A 27,743-nucleotide genomic window follows, 5' to 3' on the forward strand; every position below is an offset into this window, starting at 1 on the left:
GTTGCTAGCTATGACAAGATTCAAAATGTGAGTGTGGGAATTAGCAGCTGAGGTAGAGTGGAAAAAAATCATCTGTTAGGGAGGAAAGTAGAAACTAGGCTACTGAAATGCTTATCAGTATCCAAATGGATGAGAAAGTTGTTAAGAGTAGAAAGTAGAAAGTTGTAAGAGTCCAGATGGAAGGGAAGACTGTCGACCAGAAAATAAATCCTTAATAAATAAGAATATTTATAAAGTCAGAAGATGAATGCTAGACCAGTAGAAGGAAAGGATGATACAGCTAGTGGACATATGTTCAAAGAAGGTATGTTTTGATTTGTTTGTATTTTGGGAGACTTGTTTTAAGGTTTTACTGACCTCTGATGTGGTGATATGGAGTCAGAATCAAAACACCAGACCCGTCCACACACCTGACACTGATATATTTGAGGTTAGAAATAAACAACCTCTACTTAAGCAGGCTGCAAGGGAAATAATTCCTCCAGGGGCTTATCTGGTTCAAGTGTAGTGTGATAGAAAAGGTTTCTCTTGATGAGGTAGAGCAAGCAGGTCTAGAGCTTCTGCCTCCTGGGTACATACTTAGGAAACACAGCTTAAAATATATGATTATAAGGTTCTTAAGGCAGAAGCATGGAAAACAAACAGCAAGTGACCCCTCCTACCCACACACTTCCCCAGCCGGGCAACCCAAAAGGGTCTCATACGCTCTTATTAGGATCATAATAATTGCTAAAATTTGTCAGATTAATTTAGTAATATTATCTAATAGTAGTGACAAAATATTTGCTCCAGAATAAAAACAACAAAAAATTATTGTCCAACTCAGAAGGTAAATCCAATATCATTGGTTTCCCTTCCATTTACCACTTGTTTCTATTTTTGGTTTGCACAATGTCTTGGGATTAGTTGCCTGTTATATTTGTTCATTATACAAAGCAGAATTTCTCTTTATTTATGTCAGATATCTTATTTAAACTTTAAAATATTTGATATTTTTAAGTTTGTTAACTTTATATTATGTTATTTCTATTATGTTTGTACAGAAAGATGCATAGAATTTTACTGGGTATGAAGGAATGCTCCAAGAAAAGTCCAATGCAATAGACAATCCACTTGTAGGGTTACCTCAAAGTGTGAGCAAGAGAAGCTGGAAATCCACACACTGTCTATTAAAAATAGATCAAGGAGGGGCTTCTCTGGTAGCGCAGTAGTTAAGAGTCTGCTTGCCAATGCAGGGGACACAGGTTCGAGCCCTGGTCTAGGAAGATCCCACATGCTGCGGAGTAACTAAGCCCGTGCACCACAGCTACTGAGCCTGCTCTCTAGAGCCTGTGAGCCACAACTACTGAGCCTGCGTGCCACAGCTACTGAAGCCTGTGCGCCTAGAGCCCATGCTCTGCAACAAAGAGAAGCCACCACAATGAGAAGCCCGTGAACCACAACAAAGAGTAGCCCCCGCTCGCCGCAACTAGAGAAAGCGCGCGCACAGCAGTGAAGACACAGCACAGCCAAAAATATAAATAAATAAATAAATTTATTAAAAAAATAGATCAAGCGGATGTTTGACTACAAAATAACGATTATTAATTTTTAGGTATGATAATTGAATTGGGTTGTATTTTTTAGAAGTTCTTATCATTCAGAGACATATATGCTGATTTTTTTTTTTTTTTGGATAAAATGATATATCTGAACTAGTTTTAAATTAACCCAAGGTGAGAGGGTGGGTATAGACAAAATAAAATTGGCTACATGTTGACAATAGTTGAGGCTGAGTGATGAGTACATAGGAGTTTATTATAGTTTCTTTGTATTTTTGTATATATTTGAAATTTTTCATAACAAATGTTATGATTTAAACAAACAAACAAAATACATGTAACGACCTTTTCTGTGAATCATGGATGAAACATGCTGTTTCTGACATGGTTTGCACAGAACTAATGTTAGCTTAGTTCTACTTTATTCTTCTGTCCGATGCCTTGGAATGTAAAATTTGAGCCTTTTATAAATATACATGATTTCTTTTCCCTTTTCCTCATTTTTATTGTCTTTCTGACATGTGTTGTAGGGATCCTTTTTTTTTTTTTTTTTTTTTTGCGGTGCGCGGGCCTCTCACTGTTGTGGTCTCTCCCGTTGCGGAGCACAGGCTCTGGACGCGCAGGCTCAGCGGCCATGGCTCACGGGCCCAGCCGCTCCGCGGCATGTGGGATCTTCCCGGACCGGGGCACGAACCCGTCCGTGTCCCCTGCATCGGCAGGCGGACTCTCAACCACTGCGCCATCAGGGAAGCCCAGGGATCCTTATTTCTGAACAGAATCGGGTTATAAAATGAATGTTCTATGATGTAACAAAATTTTCCAAACTCCCTTTGGGAAAGAAGGTCAAACACTTCCTTCTTTCACTCCCAAACCACCCTGTCGTGCACTAGTTTTCCAAGATATGCATAACTGTTCCTCTGTCTTTGTGTCTCAAATCGCCAGAGTGGGAAAGAAATCCCGAGGGAGAAGGTATAGTGGCTCCAATCCATTCTTTCCTAAACATCTGCACCCCCACACACACACCCACACACCACACACACGCACCTACAGCACTGTCCAGATTTGAATGCTGCAGGCTAATAATTGCCTCTCACGGCCTCCATGGGGGCAACTAGGCAAGGAGGGAGAGCGAGCTCCTAGACCTAAAGACCTGAGTTTGCTGCCTTCTTCTCTTCCTCTCCCGCTCCTGTCCCTCCTGTTTACGACTCTTCCCCCACCCCCAGCTGCATCCCATCTGCATCCCCGCTCTTCCTCTATTCTCCATTCCTTCCCGCTCCTGCAGTCTTCTCCCCGCTCCCCTCCTCCCCCATCCCGCTCCTCTCGCCCCCTCCCTTCCCAGGCAGCTAGTAGAGGGGACACCGCAGCCGCCGCTGTCTCTGTCAACATCACCCCGCCCACGCCCGGTCTGGAGGCCGAAGTCGCGCACCATCCTGGGGAGGAGGGCGGGGGACAGGGTGGCGTGGCTGGGAGAGGGGAGGGAGGAGTGAGAAGGACTCAGAAATAGCTTCCAGGCGGCGGGCGGAGCTCCACTGCGCACCTGGGCAGGAGGGGTGTTTGGGTCAGCGGCTGAGCAGCCGCCCCAGAAACTCTTTCCAGCCGACAATTCGGTGGGGTCCGTTTACTGCTGAGCTGTCGTGGCCTGGGTGGCATCCGCTGGTGAGGGCCGACGCCAGCCTAGCAACACCTGCTGAGCAACCAGAGCTCAGGAGACCAGAGATCCTGGAGGAAAGAGAAGCCCAGGAGGAGAAAGGGGCTGCAAGGAAGCCCAGCTTCCCTTTAGGTGCTGGTGGAGACCCGTCACATGGTAGCAAGTAAGTGCCTTTTTCTTGCTGAGTGCGCAGTCCTGGGATGGTGATAGCTGTCACCTGCTGCCAGCCTTTCCCACCCACCCTGCCTGCCTCACCCCATACACACCCTTAGGGTCCCCAGTAGGAGATTCTGGACTTGAATTAAGAGAGCTACTTCAAGAGCAGCAACTGTCTGTGAATGTTTGCTCTGCACTGCATGTATGTGTGGTCAGTTTTCTCATCCCACCAGGTAAGCTTATGAAAGCAAGATGCTCTGTTAGTGTAAAATTTCTAAAAACTCTATATGGCAATGACTTTTAGGTTACATGACACAATGATAGAACAGAAGGAATAAAAGCTTATGCAAGATGGAGTATACTTCTTCTAAGGAATCTTATCTTCTACGCCAAGTAACTTAGTGATTTCAAGATTGATGCTTTTCATGTAAGAATCAACAAATAAAATTAGCGGCACAGATGTGATGGGAAATGGTGTGCCAGTTTAAACAGTTGGGCATTTTGGTATTGTTTGGATCAACAGGTTTTTGTTTTTGTTTTTCCATTGTTTAGTTCTGTAATATGCATACCTTCTGAAGGTTTTCTTTTAAAAGTGATGATGATGTGATCATTGTGACTGTAGTTTTATGTTGCTTCCAATACTTAGGATATCGGTCTAAGAAGGACAAATGATGAACACATGTGGAATGACACACTGATGGGTTCCTTTCATTAATGGAAATGATGGAGTCAAGTTTGGATACTGGCCAGAAAAATTTCTTGAAATGAGGAGGAGTTTGGGTGGTGCTTTTTGTGGATATTTTTTTCCTGGCTATTGGGTACTCTATAGCAAGATATAAGGAAGCTGGGCCCTATGATAAACAGAGTCCTGAGCACCATACCTGCTATAACCAGCCCTAATTAAAGTTTCTATAATCCAGCCTCTAGTTTTACAAGTAAAGAAGATAAGGCCCACGAGGAATAATTTGATGATGGTACCTGGCTAATCAATGATGAGCTGGAATTCCAATGAAGAAAACTTTGAATTTTATATGATAAAATGATTTCTGTTTTTGTGAAATTGCAGTTATTGAACTTTTGATTAAGCTTTATTTTTCTTATCTGTAAATGACATAAAAAACTTACAGATCCTGACAAGGACCAAATGACAGAGATTACATGAAGGATTTTGTAAAGGTAATACCATGTGTAACTATTGCTTATATAAGGAATTGTTCTGTATTTTTATCCACTTCACTCTCTAGCTCTCATTTAAAGTCCACTTCATTATAAGAATAAAAGAGGTCTTGACAGACCTCACTAGAACGCACTAGAGGAAGTGAAATTCAAATCCATGTCATGATCTACTGCCACCAGTACAATTTAAAATATATTCTAACCTGTGAGCCTCCATCCTCACAAAATTGTGTACTTTGGTTAACAATTCATATTTAAGCCTTTTGAATATTCTCAAAATATACTTTACTCTCTTTCTCTTTTTAGTTTTAAATTTTGTTTTAGGTATATGCTCTTACTTCCTTGGGATGAAACCATCAGTATATTGGATATTGCTGAATTTATTTGATCCACTAATTAACATAGGAGAAATCAAAGTTTAGGCATAAATATGCTACTCTTGTCTTCTGGGATTTATTAAAATTCTGCACTGAGAGGACAGGTACTGTGAGCTCCCTTTTTACCATTAATGTATATAAAGCAATAAGAGAAGAACCTAAAATTGGATGTAGGCTCAGGAAAAGGAACCAACAGATTCCAAAGGACATGATACACATGTTGCTGTGTGTCAGTCTCTACTGCAGAGGGGGCCGAAGAGCTAAGCACCTAGGAACTGGGCATTCTGTCTCACAGCCTCCTGTGGGAAAGGCTCTGGGAGGGTAGTTGATTTACACTCCCACTAATTTTGCACAGGTAGGATGAATACAGGTCTAAAGCACACTGAAAATGGAAACAACAGTATTGTGCTCAATCCCTCACTTAGGGAAGAAGTATCCCAATATGCCCCAGGCCTAGATCTCATTATGACAGTATCTGTAACACAACTGGGGTATTCAGAGACTGACCCACAACCCTAAACTTACCACCATAGACTCTTTCTTGAAAGCTTATGGTAGAGGCATTAGCATAAAAGAGACAGTCTTGATACCTGGAAGTCTGGTCCCATTATTTCTACTAACCCATATTGTGACTGGTCCATTGTAAGAGGACATCTGTAAACTCTGCCCACCCTGACTAGCTATCAGCAATGCACAGTCACCCACCATCATATGACACTAACTTGTATGGACAGATCTCATTTTTCCCTGAGTTGGTCCCCTTCTCTTCTATTAATGTGGGCTAACCAAGGCCATGCAAGCAAGGTCTCACCTCTGCAACACTGAAAAAGGAAACCTTTAAGGCTGAAGAGAAAGTTTTCATTGGAGAGCTTCTAGGGATGTTTCTTTAGCTCGTCTGTATCTCTTTGCCCAGCTGGGATCATGATTTCCATGTGTTTGTTCATTTATTGTTATTTATAAACCAGGCTTATTCTGGTCATGCGCTATGCTGATAGGGGAACCCCCGTGTCTGGCTAACAGATATCCCTGTTGTATACACAGCACTTCTGACTGGATTGACTCAGCTTTTGCTGACTGAGGATAGCCAACTTTGTTGACAGTTTTGATTGTGGTGACAGCCAGGTGCCAGACTGACTGTATCAGCATCAAACAGGAGCTTGATGAAAATGTTGAAGCCCCACCCAAGGAAATTCTGATTTTAAAAGTCAAAGATTAGTCCAGGGCACTTGGTTTTAAACTGGAACGTAAAAGGATGCTGATTTGAGGGCCATAGTCCCTGGTTGAATATATAGTTGAATGGAATATTCCTTCCCTTCTGCTTTAAATGCCAGAGTGAGGCTTCCCATCCACCAGCTTCTCATTCTCTGAGTTCTCCCAGAGGCTGCATGGTCTAAGAACCTAATTATAGGCTATAATTTTGGCACTGGTCCATATCCTGCCTCACCCTAATATGTTTAAAGGCTCCTCTCTAGTTGCTCTTACTCTCCAATTTGAGAAAAACCTGGTGTCTGTGTATTTAGTTCCACATTTGAAAAGCTAGAGTAGTTTTGGGGGTGGTACAAGTAGATCCTGGAAAAACAGACCAACTGTTTAGATGATCGGGAGCAGAGGTAAATAGCCAATTCTGAGAGGCGTCTAGGGTTCCAGTGAATATGCCAGTCCCGGAATTTTTTTTAAATTTAGCATTCCACAGATTCAGTGTCGTCTAAAGCCATAGGCCAGAAGGTCTCAGGATTGCTGATGAGTATAGAAGTTACATGCATAACAAGCTCCCTTTTGTGTTACTCTAGCAGAGGCAAGAATACATTCCTCCGTCTTGAGCTCTTAAATGGCTCCTGGCCAGATTCCTCTGGTCAAGGGTCTGACTGACTTGGGTCACAAGAATAGTTAGTTCTGGAAAGATTCTGGCCTTTCCCCAACATGCTTATTTTGGTGGGCTGGACAGGCACAGCTTGGAAGTTATTATCATATCCATAGAAACAAGGGACCCTATTTGTGAACCATGAGGTTGCCATAGGGAAGCTCAAGTGGGCATACTTAAAACCCAGGCAACTTTCCTTCATGTTCTAGAAGCCTTCTCTGCCTCCATTGCCAGTCATAATGGTTCACCCTAGTGAGACTCCATCTCCCATAGACACTTACCATCCTGCATCTTGTCAAAGCATTCAAACATGAACTGACCTTTCCTTGGGCTCATTCTTCGAAATGAATGTGAAAAGAGACCAGGTGTTAAGACTTTGTCACGTGACACTCTTGTCCAGATTTCTTCTCCTCAGTATAAGTCGTACTACTCTGAATGTGTGACATGAACTCCTCCCCCCTAGAAATATGACACAAAGACCTCAGATCCTGATTATGTTAATGAACCATCACTAGAATTTGAGTTTACCAGATTTGGGGGGAGTTCAGTTCTCAAAGGATAACTTTTTACTTGGGGAGAGATAGCACCTGTCCCTTTGGATTTTTGCTGATACTTGTTTATTTCGAAGGCTACTTTCTGAGTTTTTGAATATAGAAGAATGCCTGGAATAAAAAAATTATTAAGGAATAAAATCAAAGTAAAATGGCAATGCATACTTATGTTTTTGAGAAAATTATTAATTTACAGTTTTCTTCTGCAGAATGACATATTCTAGGAACATGTTGCCTGAAATTGTCACAGTGAGGGAGTTGAGTCCAGAATTAAGTGGATATATAGAAGCCAAAATTGGCTGACCTGGTTGCAGAACACAGCTGCAGGCAGAATCCAGGTCCAGGGACAAAGGAGAAAAAGTCAATTAAGCCAGGTGAGATAAACTGTATACCAGAGAGAAGTAAAAGTGTAGGAGTCAGATAATCAAAGCTAAACAGGAAGTAAGCAGTTGAAGTGAAAAAATAATCCAGAAGCAGAAAACCAGGTAGGTTGAAGTCAAGGGGAACAGACACTGCAAAATTCCAGGTGGATTGGCATTATTCTGGTCAATCTGTCCTTTATTCCCAAGCCTTCAGTATGTAAATTTTCTATTTTTGGATTTTAGTAATACAGATACATGGTAAATTATGTTCAAGTAGTATAGAAATACTAACCAGAAAGCAACAGAGTCCTCTGACACCTTTTCAGTCCCTCTGTCTAGATATAGCAGTTTACTTCCTTTCAGAGGGAAAACGCCATGCATGTGCTAGCATATAGGCCACTGTGTGTATAATCCTCATAAAACATTTTATTCAAAGCCGCTCTTTGAATGCAATGCAAGCTGTTCTCAACATTTTGTTTTTCACTAAATAATTTATTTGGAGAATCATTCCATATGAACACAGAACTCAAACTTTAGCAAAATATTCATAGGGCAGTTTAATTGCAGGGTGAAAGAGTTCATGCAACTTTATTTTAGGAAGTATTGCCAAGCAGTCCTTCAGAAAAAATGCACTTATTTACACTCTTTCCTGAACTATGAGAGAGGGCCCATTACTTCCATATCCTAGCCTGCCAAAGACTGCATCCATTGAGAAGAGTCTGAAGTATGTCTCTAGAGATTTACTGTTAAGATTATTGGTTGTTTTAATCTTATTTATATCTTTCAAAATTTCATGAGACATCTTTCCTTATGCGTCCTAAAAGAAAATGATAATATTTTTGTATCCTTCATAAGAAAAAAGCAATACATCAAATATCATTTGAGTTCTAAACCCTGGAGAAGAAAAAATTATAGAGAACTCTTGGTGAAAAGGCTTTGCATCAGAGAATTTAGCTGTGAGTCGTTACAGAATTGGATAAGATGAAATATAAGCCATAATATATCTATGTAGTGCAGTCAAGAGGCTCCAATGAACAAAAATATAATCTAAATTAGTTACTTCACTAAAGCAGTATGGTTCCTACATTCTCAACAATATAGATTCCAGTTAATCATCACATTAGCTCTGTCTCTGTCAGTTATGCATCCAGTACCTTCTAGTCTCCAAATGTTTATCAGCCTTGTTATTACTATCATTACTTTTTTTTTTTTTTGCAATTATCTGAATGTAATTGGTACAAGAGGCTTGTTGCATTGTCCATGTCCGATAGAGAGCATAATTGTTTCAAAATAGCTTGGAAACTAAGTAAGAAGTCATTTTACCCTTTATTTCCTATTTCCTGTCAGAGTGAAATTGACATTTGATAAGTTATCCTTACTCTATGGATCTACTGTCCTAATTTTTGCTTCATTTTTCTTAACTTATATTATCTTGCTTTATGGCCTACACCTTTGTATACTACCCCAAACCTTTTGGTAAATGTATTAAGAGAATAAATATTTATTATCTGTTATAATAAGTGAACATTTCATAATTCTCTTTGGCAAAGCTACACTAGCATCTGTTTCTCACATCTAAGATCAACTCCAGCTTCCCAGAATGCATATAGGTTGATTATTTAGATGCTGTAGTTTTAATTCCCTAAGGTGCGAAAAATGAAAGTGAGAAGGTGGTGACTGCTCTGGGCAGTCACCTCCTACATGTGCAGAATCTATCTGCACAGTTTGACTGCATTACTGGCAGGCTGTGCTCTGGGAATCAAACTGAGGGGCAAGGGAAGCAATAAGGAATGGGAGAAAGAGGGAGAGGAAAAACATCGACTTCCGGCATCCCCTTTCTTCCCTGACCTTCGTCATCTCTAAGAAATACAGCTGCAGTTGCTGATAGAGAATGCTATCTATACACACAGCCTCTTCCCAGAAACTAAACTACAGAGAGGCCGAGCACTGGCCCACTGATTGAGTGGCTGTCATTCATCATCTAACACAGAGGTTTTTGAAAAGGAAAGAGAATGCCGTTAATAATTAATTCTCAGCAACAGGCATAAACCCAAACTGTCCCCCAGAATGCTGTGACTTATGGTCATGCTACTTAACTATGAGATTGAGTGGGTTGGAAAGAAAAGGAAAGAGTGGAAGGAAAAAGCTAGATTCATTATCTTGAGGGAACTGGGAGCAACAGGATAAGGTGGATATCCCAGTTGCATTTTTCATTTCAAACTTTAGACCTGTTTTGCACCAGAACATCTGTGGCAGAATGGCAACATCTGGTAAGGTCAAGGCACCCACGGAATAAGGAAAATTGTAGAGCTGAGGGAGATAAGGTGCCCAGAGAGGTGAAAAGAATGTGATCTTTTGGAGAAGTGATATTCTAAAGCGAGTATTTGCAATTCTGGTATAAGCTTCGTCTCTCATACTTAGGATATCAGATAAGAGAAACAACGAAAGAAAATGTAATGATGTCTCTGCTTGCTTTTTGAAGGTGGTTGAATGAAACATGGCTATCAGCCAAAGGAATCTTTCTGTCTAGCAGGCTGCATTAGATTTATCCCAAGGGACCCCAGCCCAAGATACTCTGAAATTGTCTGTCTGGGTTGGGCTGCTGACTCCTAGATATTCAACATTAGTGCCAGGAGATTTCTAATATGCAGTCAAGAGCTGGTATAATTCAAATCAGGTGTACTGAGAGGGTTGTCTTTCCCTACAACTCTCAGTACCAGGATATTGATCAGGGGGCCACACCCTCTTCCCTTCTCCCTCCTCTCAGAGGCCCCAGGATTCATAAACTGCAGATTTGACGCTATCACATCTAGTCAGCTGCCCAAGGTCTAGTACAATGTCGAAGGTTTTGTGCCCATCTCAAGCTAACCCAGAGCCAGAGTAGGTGCTAATGGTTGGTCTTTTATGACAACTGGTTCAGAGCTCTTCCATCTGACTGAAGATTTAGGAAATGGTTTGTGGTTCTATGAGCTTAGCTCCACTGCTCAGAAGCTGGGCAACAGTGAAGGTCTGAGAAAACTCACAGTCTCTCTGCAGATTAAGAGGATGCTTAAGGAGGTCACCTCTTTGTGAATGGTCCCCAAGAGCTCCAAGGTATAGTTCCAGTTCTGGATTTTTTAAACAGATGTTGAGATCAGGTCTTACATCTCAGGGGAACCAGTTGCATCAAGGACATTAGGACTGAAGATAACTTGTAGAATCTCGTTGCGTGACAGAGCCCCTTTGCATTCCTATGGGAAGTAGCAAAGAGTACTTTTCTTTCACTTGTTAACCCAAAATGAGGCCACTGGCCAGAAATTTTTGGCCAAAGATCTGACAGATTCTTGGGTTCATGAGAAATACAATTCTAGGAAGATCCTGGCTCCTTTAAAACTTGTTCATTTTTTTCAGAGTAACAGGGATAATTCAGAAATCCTAGAGGCCAATTTCACAAAGCAGTAGAAGTTTTGAGAACATCTAGAGAAACTGGGAACATTGAGAGGTTTGGAATGTTGAGTTAGACCACTTTCCCAGACTCACCAGTAGGGAATCAACATATTTGTTGTCTTAGAAGATTCAAGTAGGACTATTTAAGGCAGAATCAGCTTTACCTTTTGTGTTCCTGGCAACCTGGCTTTCTACTGTCTTTATCACTGTCATAGCGGCATTTGTTAGTCAGGTGGGAGACCCTCATTGGGATCCTATCCCCAGTGATCTGCATCCCTTCCTAATATTTCAACTGCCACTAAGCTTCCTGTTCATTGTTCTTAGAAAATTTGCAATCAGATGCAGATAGACTCTGTTATCTGACACTGGTTATGATCTTCTAATCCTATTGTGTATGTTGACCGTGTCATTCTGAATCTTAATGTCCTGACTGCTCCCTCCCTCAAGAAGAGGAGGGAAAATCTAACACTGTAGAATCCAGGCCCACCAGTGTTGGAAATGATTTTAATTTCAGTCTCTGTTGATCTTGAAACTTAATAATTTTCAGAGATGACCAAGATAACTTGGTTCTTATTTGTTTACAAGTCTGTCTCCCATTGTCCTTAAATCCAGTGACTATGTTTTATTACTATTTCCAGCACTGATACCTAGCACAGTGCTTGACACTTAATATATGCTCCACAAATGATTGCTAAATAAATGAATGTCAAAAGCAAAAACCATGGTTAAACTTATTGCCCTATATTATATATCAAACTGCAATATTTATATATATTTTAAAAATATATCTGAAATTAAAATGCTAAAATATAGAATTATAAATAAAAATAAGTGTATATGATTATAAATATATTTTTGAGAAACTCACTTATTTTATAACCACTTTCTGCAAGATAGCATATTCCAGTAATGTGTTCCAAGGGGTCTCAGATGGGTTAGGACATCTCAGGAAGGATAGAGTTGAGCAATCAGGAAATCTGAAGCCACCAGAAAGTCCAGAACTGGGACCCGAAGTAGGTCAATCCTAAGTTAGTCACACATAGTGAGGAGCGTTAGCCAAAACTGGCTAAACCCTGGGCAGAATACAATTGCAGAAAATGTAAAGACAAGAGCCCAAAATCAAAAGTCATTTAAGTCAGAAAGAGTAAAGCAATCTCAGGGGCAAGAAAAAGAGTTGGAATAAAGAAAATGTTAGCACACTGGAGTAAAGAGATGCAAATACAAGAAGAATCCAAGAATATATATTAGTTATGTAGTAAATGGAGTGAAGCCTGAGCCAGTTTTTGGAGGCTAGAACTTATATACCCACAGGAGTACGATGGCTATTTTCATCAGATGTTTGATCTGTCCCTACAGCTGCCTTTCAATCAATCCTCCCACGTAGAAATATTTCTACCTGTGGGACTTTAAATGGTCAGGTGATAAATGTGACTTGTTTTGGATTATACTTATAATATAAAGAAATATCATCAGCTTCTTCTAAACCTGACAGGAATCTTGGAATCTAAGAGAAGTACATTCTGCCTATTAACCCGGGAGTCATTATTCATCAATCTCAACCCTTTAAGATATATCTCAGGACAAGAAAATAATGGTTGATTATTTTTTTTCATTGAAGGTCTTGGACTGCCACTCATGGCCTATTATTATGGTGTTTACACTTAGCAAGTTAGAGGCAGTTGTTAGAATAAGAAGCAGATAGAAGCAAGAAACTTGAAAGCAGTAAAAATAAAATCTAAAAATCTGATGATACCATGGACATTTTACAAATGTGACAATCAACAAAAGCTTCTCAAGGGGGGAACTCCTTATAGATCCCTTTGTGGAATGAACTTGCACTTTGGCTCAGAAGGTCCCTGGGTCCTGCAATGCCTGTCCAGGACTCCTGTGCCCATGAGAAAACTATGCCAGGCATTTTCTCAAAGCATCAGGCCTCTGCATGCTCTTCTCAGCAAGTTTCATGGCAATCACTGCAGTCCTTACCAAGTATCTCTGATATGACATTGTAAATTATAAGGAATCAATATACTGGGTACATGTAAAATTTTTTTTTTCCTGGGAATCAAGGTGGATGTGTGGGACAAAATTGAGGCAATGCAAAGGTGGGTTTCACTGTAATTATTGCAGTAATGATTTTAATATTATTCAATTTCAATAAACTATCCTGTTTTAGATAGTGGAAAATAAATAAATAAATAAAAGTCTGGGGCTTCCCTGGTGGCGCAGTGGTTGAGAGTCCGCCTGCCGATGCAGGGGACACGGGTTCGTGCCCCGGTCCGGGAAGACCCCACATGACGCGGAGCGGCTGGGCCCGTGAGCCATGACCGCTGAGCCTGCGCGTCCGGAGCCTGTGCTCCGCAACGGGAGAGGCCACAACAGTGAGAGGCCCGCGTACCGCAAAAAAACAAAAACAAAAGTCTGATGATAAATGAGACACAAATAAATAAAGCAGAAGAAAATGTAAAAAGCAGAACTCTTTGAGTTTTAAAAATTATTTAAGGGGCTTCCCTGGTGGCGCAGTGGTTGAGTCCGCCTGCAGATGCAGGGGACACGGGTTCACACTCCGGTCCGGGAAGATCCCACATGCTGCGGAGCGGCTGGGCCCTTGAGCCATGGCCTCTGAGCCTGCGCATCCGGGGCCTGCGTGTCTGGGGGAGGCTACAACAGTGAGAGGCCCGCGTACCGCAAAAAAAAAAAAAAAAAAAAAAAATTATTTAAGTATGTCACAGTATTGCAGCTGATTATTGTAATTGAATACTACTATTACTTTGATCTATCAGTAAGAAATTAAATTATATCTTGCATATTCTCGTTATAAATTCGGAGAAATAAGGCAGTAATTTTAATTAAAAAGATTGTTAAACAAAAATGTATTATGCTTTAAAGGATTAAAAATAACAACTAGTACTTACTGAGTGTGTAATACCTGGCAAGCACTGTTCTAGGTGCTTTATATTTATTAACTCATTCAGTGCTCATATTACCCTATGAAGTAAGTACTCTTATTATTCCCATTTTACAGTTGAGGAAAATGAGGCATGGAGAGGTTAAGTGCCTTGCTCAAGGTCACAGTTACAAAGTTCTAAAGCCCAGATTTGAATCCAGACAAGAGCTCCAAAACCAAACTTTTTTTTCAAATATTTATTATAAAATATTTCAAACATGTAGAAAAATTGACAGAACTGTACAATAGACACCCATACATTCAACACCTAGAATCTTCACTTGTAATTTTATAATATTTACTTTATCACATGTCTGTCTATGCATTACTCAAACCATCAATTAATTCTTCTTATTTTTTGATGCCTTTCAAAATAAGTTGCAAATACCATTAGGCCTCACCCATAAACACTTAATAGTTCATATAGTTAACTAGAATTCAGTATTTGTTTATGGGCTTTTTAAAGGTAAAGCCAAGTAAAATCCACAAAACTTAAAGGTATCATTTTATCAGTTTTGACAAACATATATACCTGTGTGCTCCAAACCCTCAGGATGTTGAACATTACTGTCACCTGAGAAAGTTCCATCATTCCTCCAATCTCCCAGTCAGTTCCTACTTCACTCCTAGAAATTAATTTTGTCTGTTCTAGCATTTCATATGAAATGGATCATGTAGTTTGTAATCTTTGGTGTAAGGCTTCTTTCACTTGGCATAATGTTTTTGGACTCTCATTTTTATGTGCATCAGTAGTTCATTCATTTTTATCACAGGATTGTGTTCTGTTGTATAAATATACCACAGTTTTTATTTTTCTATCTAGTCTATGGATGGACAACTGGGCTGCTTCCAATTTTGGGTAATTATGCTTTATATTTTTTATACTCTCCTACATGTTTATCATTTCTCTTTCTCTTCATTCCTTCCTAGAGATCTAAATTTCCATCTGAAACATTTGAAAATATATTTTGCCTTCATTCTTGAAGGGTAATTTTGGTGTATGTGTAATCCCAGCCTTACATTTTTTTTTCTTTCAACAGTTTAAAGATTGTTACATTGTCTTCTGTTCTTTTAAGACTAGAAGAACAGTGATTATTGTTACCATTGTTTCCTAATATATAATATATTATTTTTTAAAGTGCTTTTACTATTTTGACCATAATATCCCTTGTTAATATTTAACTGATATGATTTAAAACATTAATTAGTAGTGATATATAAAATAATTTGCTTTCTAAACTATTTTTTTCCATCAAAAAGGTTAAGTTTTAGGTAGATCCTTTTCAATAGGCTGTCATTGAAATCAGTCTATAAAGAATTCCACACATTTTGCAAATGCACATAATCGTTTTTATTCTTTTCAGCTATTTATATATCATATAACTATATAACCATATATAGTATGTATATATACACACATTCATATATACACATATATTTAAGTGTATATATAAAACATATACAAACATATACAGTTTAATTTTCTTTATTAAGCTCCAGATCCAAATTTCCAATTAATCTCTGAATTTTTACTTCTGGATATTTCAGATGGACCTCAAATCCCCAAAATACAAAACATTATCTCTCCCTCCTATAATCTCTAAACTGGTACTTCTCCATATTCCATATTCTCTATATGATATGGTAGTCAATCATAAAATCCAGATGTTATAGACCTCACTGTCAGAACCTGTGATCTATGCACATAGTTAGAAATCAACTATTATTTTTTTAATTTATAAAGATATTAAGAATCACATCATTTTCTAGTTAACACTTGTCTCTATTTTCAAAATAATTCTATATGCGTATACTTTAAAATATATATATTTTAGCAGCTGTACTTGAAATACATGTTAGCTGCTTCTATTCTTAGCTATCAAAATACTACTCTGAACAATCTTGTGCATGTGAATTGGTTTGAGATGTACCCATGAAGTAAGTTCCTGTTGCTCAAATTGCAGGGGTAAGGTATATACATTTTAATTTAGAGAACTAGTATCAGATTAGCTTCTAAGAAATGTGTACGAATTTAACTCTACCAAAAAAGTTTATTAGAGTGCTTTATTTCCTCACATCCTAGGCAGGACTTTGCTTTATTAAACTAGGGCTTCCATTTTAAATTATTATAAACATGTTTACTTATGATTTCTTTTATAAGTTTCATAGTTTGGTGTTTTTATAAATTTTATTTTGATTTGAATCATTGAGCCATCTAACTTTTATCTGGATATAAGTGGATGGAGGCAAGGATAATGGGAACTGCCTAATTCTGATCCTTCATATATATACTACACAAGGAATACAGTCCAAAAAAAGAAAAACAAATAAAACTGCACAAAACCTGCACCATCAGCATAACTAGAAGGCAGAGAATGCCCAAACTTCAAAATTCCTGTAAAGGAAAAGTAAAACCAAATTAATTTGCACTCTCTCTGTCATACTCCAAGTCTTTATAGAAAATTGGGTATCAATTTTATTTTAAATGACTGACAGAAAGAGAATACTCCCCCTAATTGTGAAGATGCTGGGGAAAAAAGCATTTCCACATATTTCCTTGTATAAGCTATTTAATAACCTCTATTTTCCCATTCTGATCTGAAACTACAGTTTTTATGTAGATTCTATATTATACTAATGCTTCAAATTATACTTAATGACAGTAACAAAATCAGTCTCGGGGAATGAAATCACGTGATAGATTAAAACTCAACTCTTAATAATCTTAAATCTGGGCGTCCACAGAAAAAATGGGGGAGGGGTAATGGGGGGGCGAACTATGTCACAGCCAAGATCAAAGCCAATATCATATGACAGAACCAGTCCAGCTGACATTAATAATACCTCAGCTAAAACCATCAAAAATATAGCTCTAGTCTCTGCTACTGACTCCATTGCTACTATTGCTCCCTCAACTGCTGAAAAGTTGAAGCTTCTGACTCTCTTGCAAATAGGGATTCTCCACTGCCTCTCTTATTTTGTGTCATTAAATTCATATTAGAAATCTTGAGTTAATGTCTTTGATTGGCTCAGCCAAGGTCATGTGGTCACTTCCTAGATCCATAAGATCCTGGAAAAGTCATTATCTGGTCCTTTTCACTTGTATTGCAGGAGGTCTCCCACCATGATTCATACAGTAACAAATTCCCTAAATCTATGTACAGGGTCACCATGCTAGGCAGCACCTCCTCCTTCCAAATTAATGTCCACTATGCTTACTCACCTTCTATTTTACAAAATTTTACAAAATATTTGATTTTGACAACACTTAAACAAAGAAAATTTCTAGACAATCCCATCTGACATCAACCTGTTAGTTACTCAGCGAAGCAAGTTATCCTAGTAAGCCCATTGGTTTTTGGATATCTCTAAAGTAGCCATACAGAGGTACCAATTGCTTACACTTGTCTTAAAATTTTACAGCTTGTAAGCACTTTTGTGGTATAGTTTAGAGGTACCCAAATTTAGATTTAGACACAACTGCGCTAGCATCTATCTTCACTACCTATCTAGCTGTACAATGATAAAGTCATGAAACTCATCAATCTCTCTCTCCTCATTTGTAAAATGGTGATCACAAGGGTAATACATGAAAATATGATGTAATAGAGTTAGAAACATCTAGTCGAGTGCCTTGAAATGATACTCACTCAGCAAGTGTTACTATAACTAAAATTGCCATATTTATTACAGTAAATATTGGCTCATACTCAATTGCTTAAAGTCTGTTTTAAGGAGAATATTTTTTTTTCTAAGAATGCACCTCTTAATAGCACTTCTGAATGCTTCAGAGAGGAAGACTGAAGAATTCTGTCTGGTGAGAGCCATGTGGTTGATAAGGTCTTGGTGCTCTGGCCAGATGTCAGGCCTGAGCCTTGGAGGTGGGAGAGCTGAGTTCAGGATATTGGACCACCAGAGACCTCCCAACCCATGTAATATCAATCAGTGAGAGCTCTCCCAGAGATCTCTGTCTCAACGCTAAGACCCAGCTCCACTCAATGACACCCCATGCCAAACAACTAGCAAGACAGGAACATAACCACACCCATTAGCAGAGAGGCTGCCTAAAATCATAATAAGTTCACAAACACCCCAAAACACACCACTGGGCTCAGTCCTGCCCACCAGAAAGATAAGATCCAGCCTCATCCACCAGAACGCAGGCACCAGTCCCCTCCACCAGGAAGCCTACACAAGCCACTGAACCAACCCTACCCACTGGGGGAAGACACCAAAAACAGCAGGAATTACAAACCTGAAGCCTGCAAAAAGGAGACCCCAAACACAGTAAGTTAAGCAAAATAAGAAGTAACAGGAATAGGCAGCAGATGAAGGAGCAAGGTAAAAACCCACCAGACCAAACAAATGAAGAGGAAATAGCAGTCTACCTAAAAAAGAATTCAGAACAATGATAGTAAAGATGATCCAAAATCTTTGAAATAGAATGGAGAAAATAAAAGAAATGTTTAACAAGGACCTAGAAGAACTAAAGAGCAAACAAACAATGATGAACAACACAATAAATGAAATTTAAAATTCTCTAGAAGGAATCAATAGCAGAATAACTGAGGCAGAAGAAAGGATAAGTGACCTGGAAGATAAAATAGTGGAAATAACTACTGCAGAGAAGAATAAAGAAAAAAGAATGAAAAGAATTGAGGACAGTCTCAGAGACCACTGGGACAACATTAAATGCACCAACATCCGAATTCTAGGGATCCCAGAAGAAGAAGAGAATAAGAAAGGGGCTGAGAAAATATTTGAACAGATTATAGTTGAAAACTTCCCTAGCATGGGAAAGGAAATAGTAAATCAAGTCCAGGAGTGCAGAGAGTCCCATAGAGGATAAATCCAAGGAGAAACATGCCAAGACACATATTAATCAAACTATCAAAAATTAAATACAAAGAAAAAATATTAAAAGCAAATAACATACAAGGGAATCCCCATAAGGTTAACAGCAGATCTTTCAGCAGAAACTCTGCAAGCCAGAAGGGAGTGGCAGGACATGTTTAAAGTGATTAAAAGGACATGATTAAAAGGAAAAACCTACAACCAAGATTACTCTACTAGAAAGGATCTCATTCAGATTTGATGGAGAAATTGAAGCCTTTACAGAGAAGCAAAAGCTAAAGAGATTCAGCACCATGAAACCAGTTTTACAACAAATGCTAAAGGAACTTCTCTAGGCAGGAAACACAAGAGAAGGAAAAGACCTACAATAACAAACCCCTCAAAATTAAGAAAATGGTAATAGGAACACACATATCAATAACTACCTTAAATGTAAATGGATTAAATGCTCCAACCAAAAGACATAGACTAGCTGAATGGTTACAGAAACAAGACCTGTATATATACTGTCTACAAGAGACCCACTGCAGACCTAGGGATACATACAGACTGAAAGTGAAGGGATGGAAAAAAATATTCCATGCAAATAGAAATCAAAAGGAAGCTGGAGTAGCAATTCTTATATCAGACAAAATAGATTTAAAGTAAAGACTATTACAAGAGACCAAGAAGGACACTACATAATGATCAAGGGATCATTCCAAGAAGAAGATATAACAATTGTAAATATTTATGCATCCAACATAGGAGCACCTCAATACGCAAGGCAAATGCTAACAGCCATAAAAGGGGAAATTGACAGTTACACAAACATAGTAGGGGACTTTAATACCCCACTTTCATCAATGGACAGATCAACCAAAATGAAACTAAATAAGGAAACACAAGCTTTAAATGACAGGTTAAACAACATGGACTTAATTGATATTTATAGGACATTCCATCCAAAAACAACAGAATACACTTTCTTCTCAAGTGCTCATGGAACATTCTCCAGGATAGATCATATCTTGGGTCACAAATCAAGCCTTGGTAAATTTAAGAAAATTGAAATCGTATCAAGCATCTTTTCCAACCGCAGTGCTATGAGACTAGATATCAATTATAGGAAAAAAACTGTAAAAAATACAAACACATGAAGGCTAAACAATACGCTACTAAATAACCAAGAGATCACTGAAGACATCAAAGAGGAAATCAAAAAATACCTAGAAAAAATTACAATGAAAACATGACAGCGCAAAACCTATGGGATGCAGCAAAACAGCTCTAAGAGGGAAGTTTATAGCAATACAATCCTACCTCTAACAACAAGAAAAATCTCAAATAAACAACCTAACCATACACCTAAAGCAATTGAAGAAAGAAGACCAAAAAATACCCCAAAGTTAGCAGAAGGAAAGAAAACATAAAGTTAGAGCAGAAATAAATGAAAAAGAAATGAAGAAAACAATAACAAATATCAATACAACTTAAAGCTGGTTCTTTGAGAAGATAAACAAAATTGATAAGCCATTAGCCAGACTCTAAGAAAAAAAATGAAAACTCTCAAATAAACAGAATTAGAAATGAAAAAGGAGAAGTAACAACTGACACTGCAGAAATACAAAGGATCATGAGAGATTACTACAAACAACTCTATGCTAATAAAATGGACAACCTGGAAGAAATGGACAAATACTGAGAAAAGCACAACCTTCTGAGACTGAACCAGGAAGAAATAGAAAATATAAACAGACAAATCACAAGCACTGAAATTGAGACTGTGATTAAAAATCTTCCAACAAACAAAAGCCCAGGACCAGATGGCTTCACAGGCGAATTCTATCAAACATTTAGAGAAGAGCTCACACCTATCCTTCTCAAACACTTCCAAAATATAGCAGAGGGAGGAGCACTCCCAAACTCATTCTATAAGCCACCATCACCCTGATACCAAAACCAGACAAAGATGTCACAAAAAAAGAATACTACAGGCCAATACCACTGATGAACATAGATGTGAAAATCCTCAATAAAATACTAGCAAACAGAATCCAGTAGCACATTAAAAGGATCATACACCATGATCAAGTGTATTCCTTTTATCCCAGGAATGCAAGGATTCTTCAATATAGGCAAATCAATCATTGTGATACACCATAATAAAAAATTGAAGGATAAAAACCATATGAACATCTCAATAGATGCAGAAAAAGCTTTTCACAAAATTCAACACCCATTTATGATAAAACCTTTCCAGAAAATAGGCATAGAGGGAACTTACCTCAAAAGAATAAAGGCCATATATGACAAACCCACAGCTAACATCGTTCTCAATGGTTAAAAACTGAAACAATTTCCATTAAGATCAGGAACAAGACAAGGTTGCCCACTCTCACAACTATTATTCAACATAATATTGGAAGTTTTAGCCACAGCATTCAGAGAAGAAAAATAAATTAAAGGAATCCAAATCGGAAAAGAAGAAGTAATACTGTCACTGTTTGCAGATGACATGATGCTATACACAGAGAATCCTAAAGATGCTACCAGAAAACTATGAGAGCTAATCAATGAATCTGGTAAAGTAGCAGAATACCAAATTAATGCATAGAAATCTCTTTCATTCCTATACACTAATGGTGAAAAATCTGAAAGTGAAATTAAGGAAACACTCCTATTTACCATTGCAACAAAAAGAATAAAATACCTAGGTATAAACCTACTTAAGGAGACTAAAAACCTGTATGCAGAAAACTATAAGACACTGATGAAAGAAACTAAACATGATACAAACAGATGGAGAGATATACCATGTTCTTGGATTGGAAGAATCAACATTGTGAAAAGGACTGTACTACCCCAAGCAATCAACAGATTCAATGCAATCCCTATCAAACTACCAATGGCATTTTTCACAGAACTAGAATAAAAAAATTCACAATTTGTATGGAAATACAAAATACCCTGAATAGCCAAAGCAATCTTGAGAAAAAAAAAGGAGCTGCAGGAATCAGGCTCCCAGACTTCAGAGTATACTACAAAGCTACAGTAATCAAGACAGTATGGTACTGGCACAAAAACAGAAATATAGATCAATGGAACAGGATAGAAAGCACAGAGATAAACCCATGCACATAGGGTCACCTTACCTTTGATAAAGGAGGCAAGACTATACAATGGAGAAAAGACAGCCGCTTCAATAAGTGGTGCTAAGAAAAGTGGACATCTACCTGTAAAAGAATGAAATTAGAACACTCCCTAACACCATATACAGAAATAAACTGCAAATGGATTAAAAACCTAAATGTAAGACCAGACACTATTAAACTCTTAGAGGAAAACTTAGGCAGAGCACTCTATGACATAAATCACAGCAAGATCCTTTTTGATCCACCTCCTAGGGAAATGGAAATAAAAATAAACAAATGGGACCTAATGAAACTTAAAAGCTTTTGCACAGCAAAATAAACCATAAACAAGATGAAAAAACAACCCTCAGAATGGGAGAAAATATTTGCAAATGAAGCAACTGACAAAGGATTAATCTCCAAAATATACAAGCAGCTCATGCAGCTCAATATGAAAAAGGAAACAACGCAATCCAAAAAAGGACAGAAGATCTAAATAGACATTTCTCCAAAGAAGATATACAGATTGCCAACAAACACATGAAAGGGTGCTCAACCTCACTAATCATGAGAGAAATGCAAATCAAAACAGTGAAGTATCACCTCACACCGATCAGAATGGCCATCATCAAAAAATCTAGAAACGATAAATGCTGGAGAGGGTGTGGAGAAAAGGGAACTCTCGTGCACTGTTGGTGGGCATGTAAATTGATACAGCCACTATGGAGAATAGTATGGTGGTTCCTTAAGAAACTGAAAATAGGACTACCATAGGACCCAGTAATCCCACTACTGGGCATATAGCCTGAGAAAAGCATAATTCAAAAAGAGTCATGTACCACAATGTTCACTGCAGCATTATTTACAATAACCAGGACATGGAAACAACCTAAGTGTCCATCGACAGATGAATGGATAAAGAAGATGTGGCACATATATACAATGGAATATTACTCAGCCATAAAAAGAAATGAAATTGAGTTATTTGTCATGAGGTGGATGGACCTAGAATCTGTCATACAGAGTGAAGTAAGTCAGAAAGAGAAAAGCAAATACCATATGCTAACATATATATGGAATCAAAATAAAAGTGTTTCTGAAGAACATAGGGGCAGGACAGGAATAAAGACACATATGTAGAGAATGGAGTTGAGGACACAGCGAGAGGGAAGGATAAGCTGGGAAGATGTGAGAGTGTGGCACTGACATATGTACACTACCAACCATAAAATAGATAGCTAGTGGGAAGCAGCCGCATAGCACAGGGAGATCAGCTCGGTGCTTTGTGACCACCTAGAGGGGTGGGTTAGGGAGGGTGGAGGGAGATGCAAGAGGAAGGGGATATGGGGATATATGTATAGCTGATTCACTTTGTTATACAGCAGAAACTAACACAACAATGTAAAGCAATTATACTCCAATAAAGCTGTTAAAAAAAAAAAGATCTTTTCTCCATACTGATGCTGGTACTGCTCCTTTCATCTAATGACCAAGAGAAATGGCTTGCACTTTAATCAACAATATAAAATATTATTACACTTGGCACTTGTTAGAGTCCAAACCTGAGTTGACTTTGATACAATTTTTGCCAAAATCTTACTTCAGCTATTCAGTTTTTTAGAAAGGTGGTCTAATGGCTGGATTAACTATTAATCTTTCTATATTTTTCAGGCATTAGTGCTATATTAAGATCATTCACCAGAAAACGTAGGGCCTGCACCATATTTCATAAATTCCCCACAGAAATGCTTTTACTGAATTATGATTTAATGATTAATAATTTACAATCTGCACTCAGCCATCTAAAAGTCAGATGCAAGCCAGTTTTATCTGATTAAGTGCTTGCATTTCTTTGTCATACCACAGAAGACAAGGCCCACTATCCATTTATTCACCTAGTCAACAACTGGAGTAGTTTCATTCAACATCAAAATCATGACTAAAGAAGTCTTTGGGGAGAACTGACTGGATTGGGAGAGAGAATTAGCACTGATAAAGTCAGTACTGTGTAGCAGGCTTTCTGTATATGGTCTGGTTTAATGTTTGTGACCCAGTGTGATATATGAGGGGTTCCAAAATTTACCCAGGCTATGTTATTAAGATCTCATAGCTAGTAGGTGGCAGACTGAGTAATCAAAGACTGTTGTGCTGTGAAGTGATAACAGAAAGGAAAAGAAGATTATATTTGGACTATACAGTAACAAGACTGGCTGGCAAATTAAATTTTGACGTTTCAATGGATGGTGTTCAAAAATATTTTCATTAATGGTGGCATCTTTGCAATAAGGTTGCAACCTCCCTTTGTATCTACTTTTAAGGACACTATTTTTTACACACATAAACTTAATAATGATTTTTAGCAGTTAGAATGGATCACTAAAAATATAAAAAAGCACTTTTGCTGTAATATGAAGAGATATATGTTAAAAAATGCTTTTGATTTTGTTAACTCAATTATTGTTAATTCAGTGCTGCATATAGGTTTAGTTTAGCTAATATTTAGCCTAAACTTTTAGGTCATGTGATACTCTGTGAATATTCAAAGATTTTAGGATTGCAAAGTTCTAAAAGTACAAGGTCGCCATCAATCATATTTGGATCCATTTAAATTATTCTAACTGTTAATAAGTCCATGCTTCCACATTGCTAGTCAGAGGGAAGGATTAATGTCCAAGTCAACTTATTCCATTTTTCAATGGCTATTTAGAAAGTGCTTTATTATCTTGAGCCAAATCTATTCTGGCTTCAGCTCATTGCTCCTAGTTCATCTTATTTTTTTAAAGTAGTACTTAAATCTAATTTCTCTTCTACATAAAATCATTCAGATACTTGGACACAATAATGTTCTACTTCAGTCTCTTCTGCTTCAACTAATATATCCTCTATTATTTTAACTGGTCTGTAGATGGCATGATTTGAGTTTTATCATATGCTGATCCCATTTGAAGACCCTCCAGTTACATGCATGCCTTTTAAGAGTGGTCATGGAATACAGCAGAAGAGAGAGAAATTGCCTCCTTCATCTTCCTTCAATACCAATAAAGGTTATATTAGCTTTCTTGGCAGACACAAGTCAGTATTGATTTATATTGCACTTACTATTAAGTAAACCCCCTTGGCAGTTTTCTCTGCTGTAAAAACGTACTGACTGCACTTGTGCAGATGGGTTGTTTTGGTCCAAATTTCAAAACCTTACATGTATTCCTACTATACTATTATTCTGTTAGATTCGACCAACCATTCTAAGATATAAAATCATATCACAGTTAAAATTTTATGTTTAGGGCTTCCCTGGTGGCGCAGTGGTTAAGAATCTGCCTGCCAATGCAGGGGACATGGGTTGGAGCCCTGGTCCAGGAAGATCCCACATGCCGCGGAGCAACTAAGCCTGTGCGCCACAACTACTGAGCCTGCGCTCTAGAGCCCACGAGCCACAACTACTGAGCCCGAGTGCCACAACTACTGAAGCCTGCACGCCTAGAGCCCGTGCTCTGCAATGAGAAGCCACCCAATGAGAAGCCCACGCACCGCAACGAAGAGTAGCCCCCGCTCTCCGCTACTAGAGAAAAGCCCGCGCGCAGCAACAAAGACGCAACACAGCCAAAAAATTAAAATAAATTAATTAATTTTTTAAAATTTATGTGTAGTTTGAACCTATTATGTGCCAATCACCACACTAGGCATTTTCATTCACATTATTTTATTTTATCCTTATTTAACCCGAGTAGGAACCCCAATTTTATGATTGACAGGTTCAAGAACATAAGTAATTTAACTGAGACCTCTAAGAATATTAATAACAGAATTTAGGATTTGATTGTAAGTCTAATTCCAAAGTTTGTGATTTCATTTATACTAGTCTATAACCATGAATTGTTAAGAATCTATTCAAGGAACTCCATGTAAGGAGTACAATTTTGAAAGCTCATTAAATATTTTAAGGGAAGAAGATTATACATGTAAGTAAGAGCAAACTTCAGTTGTCTGTAGCTTGTCTCCATAAATTGTACTTATTCAAAGCATTTTGACTCCCCTCAATAAAATTTGATATGTGAGGTATTCCTATACATGCATTTGTATGTGTGTATGGTGTATATAAATAATTCTTAATAATCTTTTAATAAGTGTTAGTTTTGTGCATGATATTGAAGCAAGATATTTGAAAAATAAGTAAATTTTATGATGAGCAATTGTTAGTTTTTATTAGTCTGGAAAGAGAGTTCTAAGTAGATATATGCTGACATTCCTATTCCATATTTCTCTCTTTAAAACTGCTTCACACGCATCCTTGCAGCATCTCTTGAGGGTCTTGGGCATAAGCTGCCATTGCTATTGTGAAAATGTCCCTCTCTCTGGTCACAAATAACTGAACCAAGAGGAAATAAATCCATAGGCTGGGCTAGTCAATTAGAGTATCTTTTAATTTACATTTTTGGAGGTAGAGGTTATAGGCATATGGTGGGAACTTAAACTGAAATATCAAAGTTGAGGCAGGCGATGGCGTTTTGTTCTATGTGCATTCTTAGAAGTAAGCATAGGAAGCCATTCTTTAGATAGAATGCAGTAGAAATTAAAAGAAAAGCCGAGAAAACTGTGATGCCATGAACGGCATAAGGAGTTACCCTAGTAATTATTTTCCATTTTTATTTTTCAGGGTACAGAAATGGACTATGTGTCCTCTCCTTGGATGTCTACAAGACTGCCATTTGTGTATTTTAAATATCTCTCACACACCTCTTATTTAACCTATTAGGAGTCTGATTCTCACAATGATTGGTACTCCATTATGATTAATGAACATATTTTTTCTTACTTTCCATTAATAGCAAGTAATGGATTCAACTATTAAACAACTCAATTTTACCCAGTAGTGGAAAATTCTGGATTAGCATATATGTGTGTATACATATGTGTGTGATTTCTGTCTTAGGAAAATATTATAGAAGAAATTCAGCTAAGGCCAACACTATTACAGACAAAATATACATATAGAAAATGCTACAGTATCAAGTACAAAATTTCTTATCCTTAATTGCAATAATAAAATTACCAATGGGGTTAAGAAGAATGTATAAAGAATAATCAGTCAGTTGTCACTGAGCAGGATCATTTGAAGTGTAGGTTTTGACAGAAATTGGACTGGGAAAAATCAGCAAAAGAACATAATTTTATGAGAGGAAAGAATCAGGTTCATAAATGGAGAATTGATGCATGAAATTGTATTTAATGAAGACTAATTGAGTGACCCATAGGACGGCTTGAAGTAGATAAAGACTAGAATTGAGAGAGACCTGTAAAGACTACTAGAGCAATCCAGAGATAGAATTACAAAGATGACTATCTTGATGTAGGTATATGAACAGTGGATAATATTTAAATACCTAATGGAAAATAATTGTAAGAAAATTATTTTTTTCAGAGGAATTAATGACAAAGAAAAACATTTCATGAGTAACTTTCAAGAAAAACATTTCATGAGTAACTTTCAAGGCATTAAGTTTATATGTGTGTTTTTTTTTTTTACAATGGCTAGAAGGTAAAAGAGTGATTCTAGTCTTGGGGAAAAACAACAAACTTTGTTTTTACTTGTTAAATTGCTGTTATTGGTGGATTGCCACATAGATGACTGAGGGAAGGGAGTGTTTGGGGAAATGTACTTGGTAAATACCCATGTACGGTAGTTAAAATTCTGTGTTTGCCTATGTATTTACCAAAAAGATGGATATAACTAGGG

At 37.9% G+C, this 27,743-nt stretch overlaps 1 long non-coding RNA gene across 1 annotated transcript; it reads left to right on the top strand.

Annotated features, from left to right (window-relative positions):
* The first annotated feature begins 3,040 nt into the window (after positions 1–3,040).
* On the top strand, positions 3,041–26,076 carry LOC137226571 (uncharacterized). The gene is made up of 2 exons (XR_010944407.1): positions 3,041–3,352; positions 25,294–26,076. It is a non-coding gene; the product is annotated as an uncharacterized lncRNA (long non-coding RNA).
* The last annotated feature ends 1,667 nt before the right edge of the window (positions 26,077–27,743 follow it).

The sequence above is a fragment of the Pseudorca crassidens genome, chromosome 6, assembly GCF_039906515.1.
Source record: "Pseudorca crassidens isolate mPseCra1 chromosome 6, mPseCra1.hap1, whole genome shotgun sequence".
Taxonomy (NCBI): Eukaryota; Metazoa; Chordata; class Mammalia; order Artiodactyla; family Delphinidae; genus Pseudorca; species Pseudorca crassidens.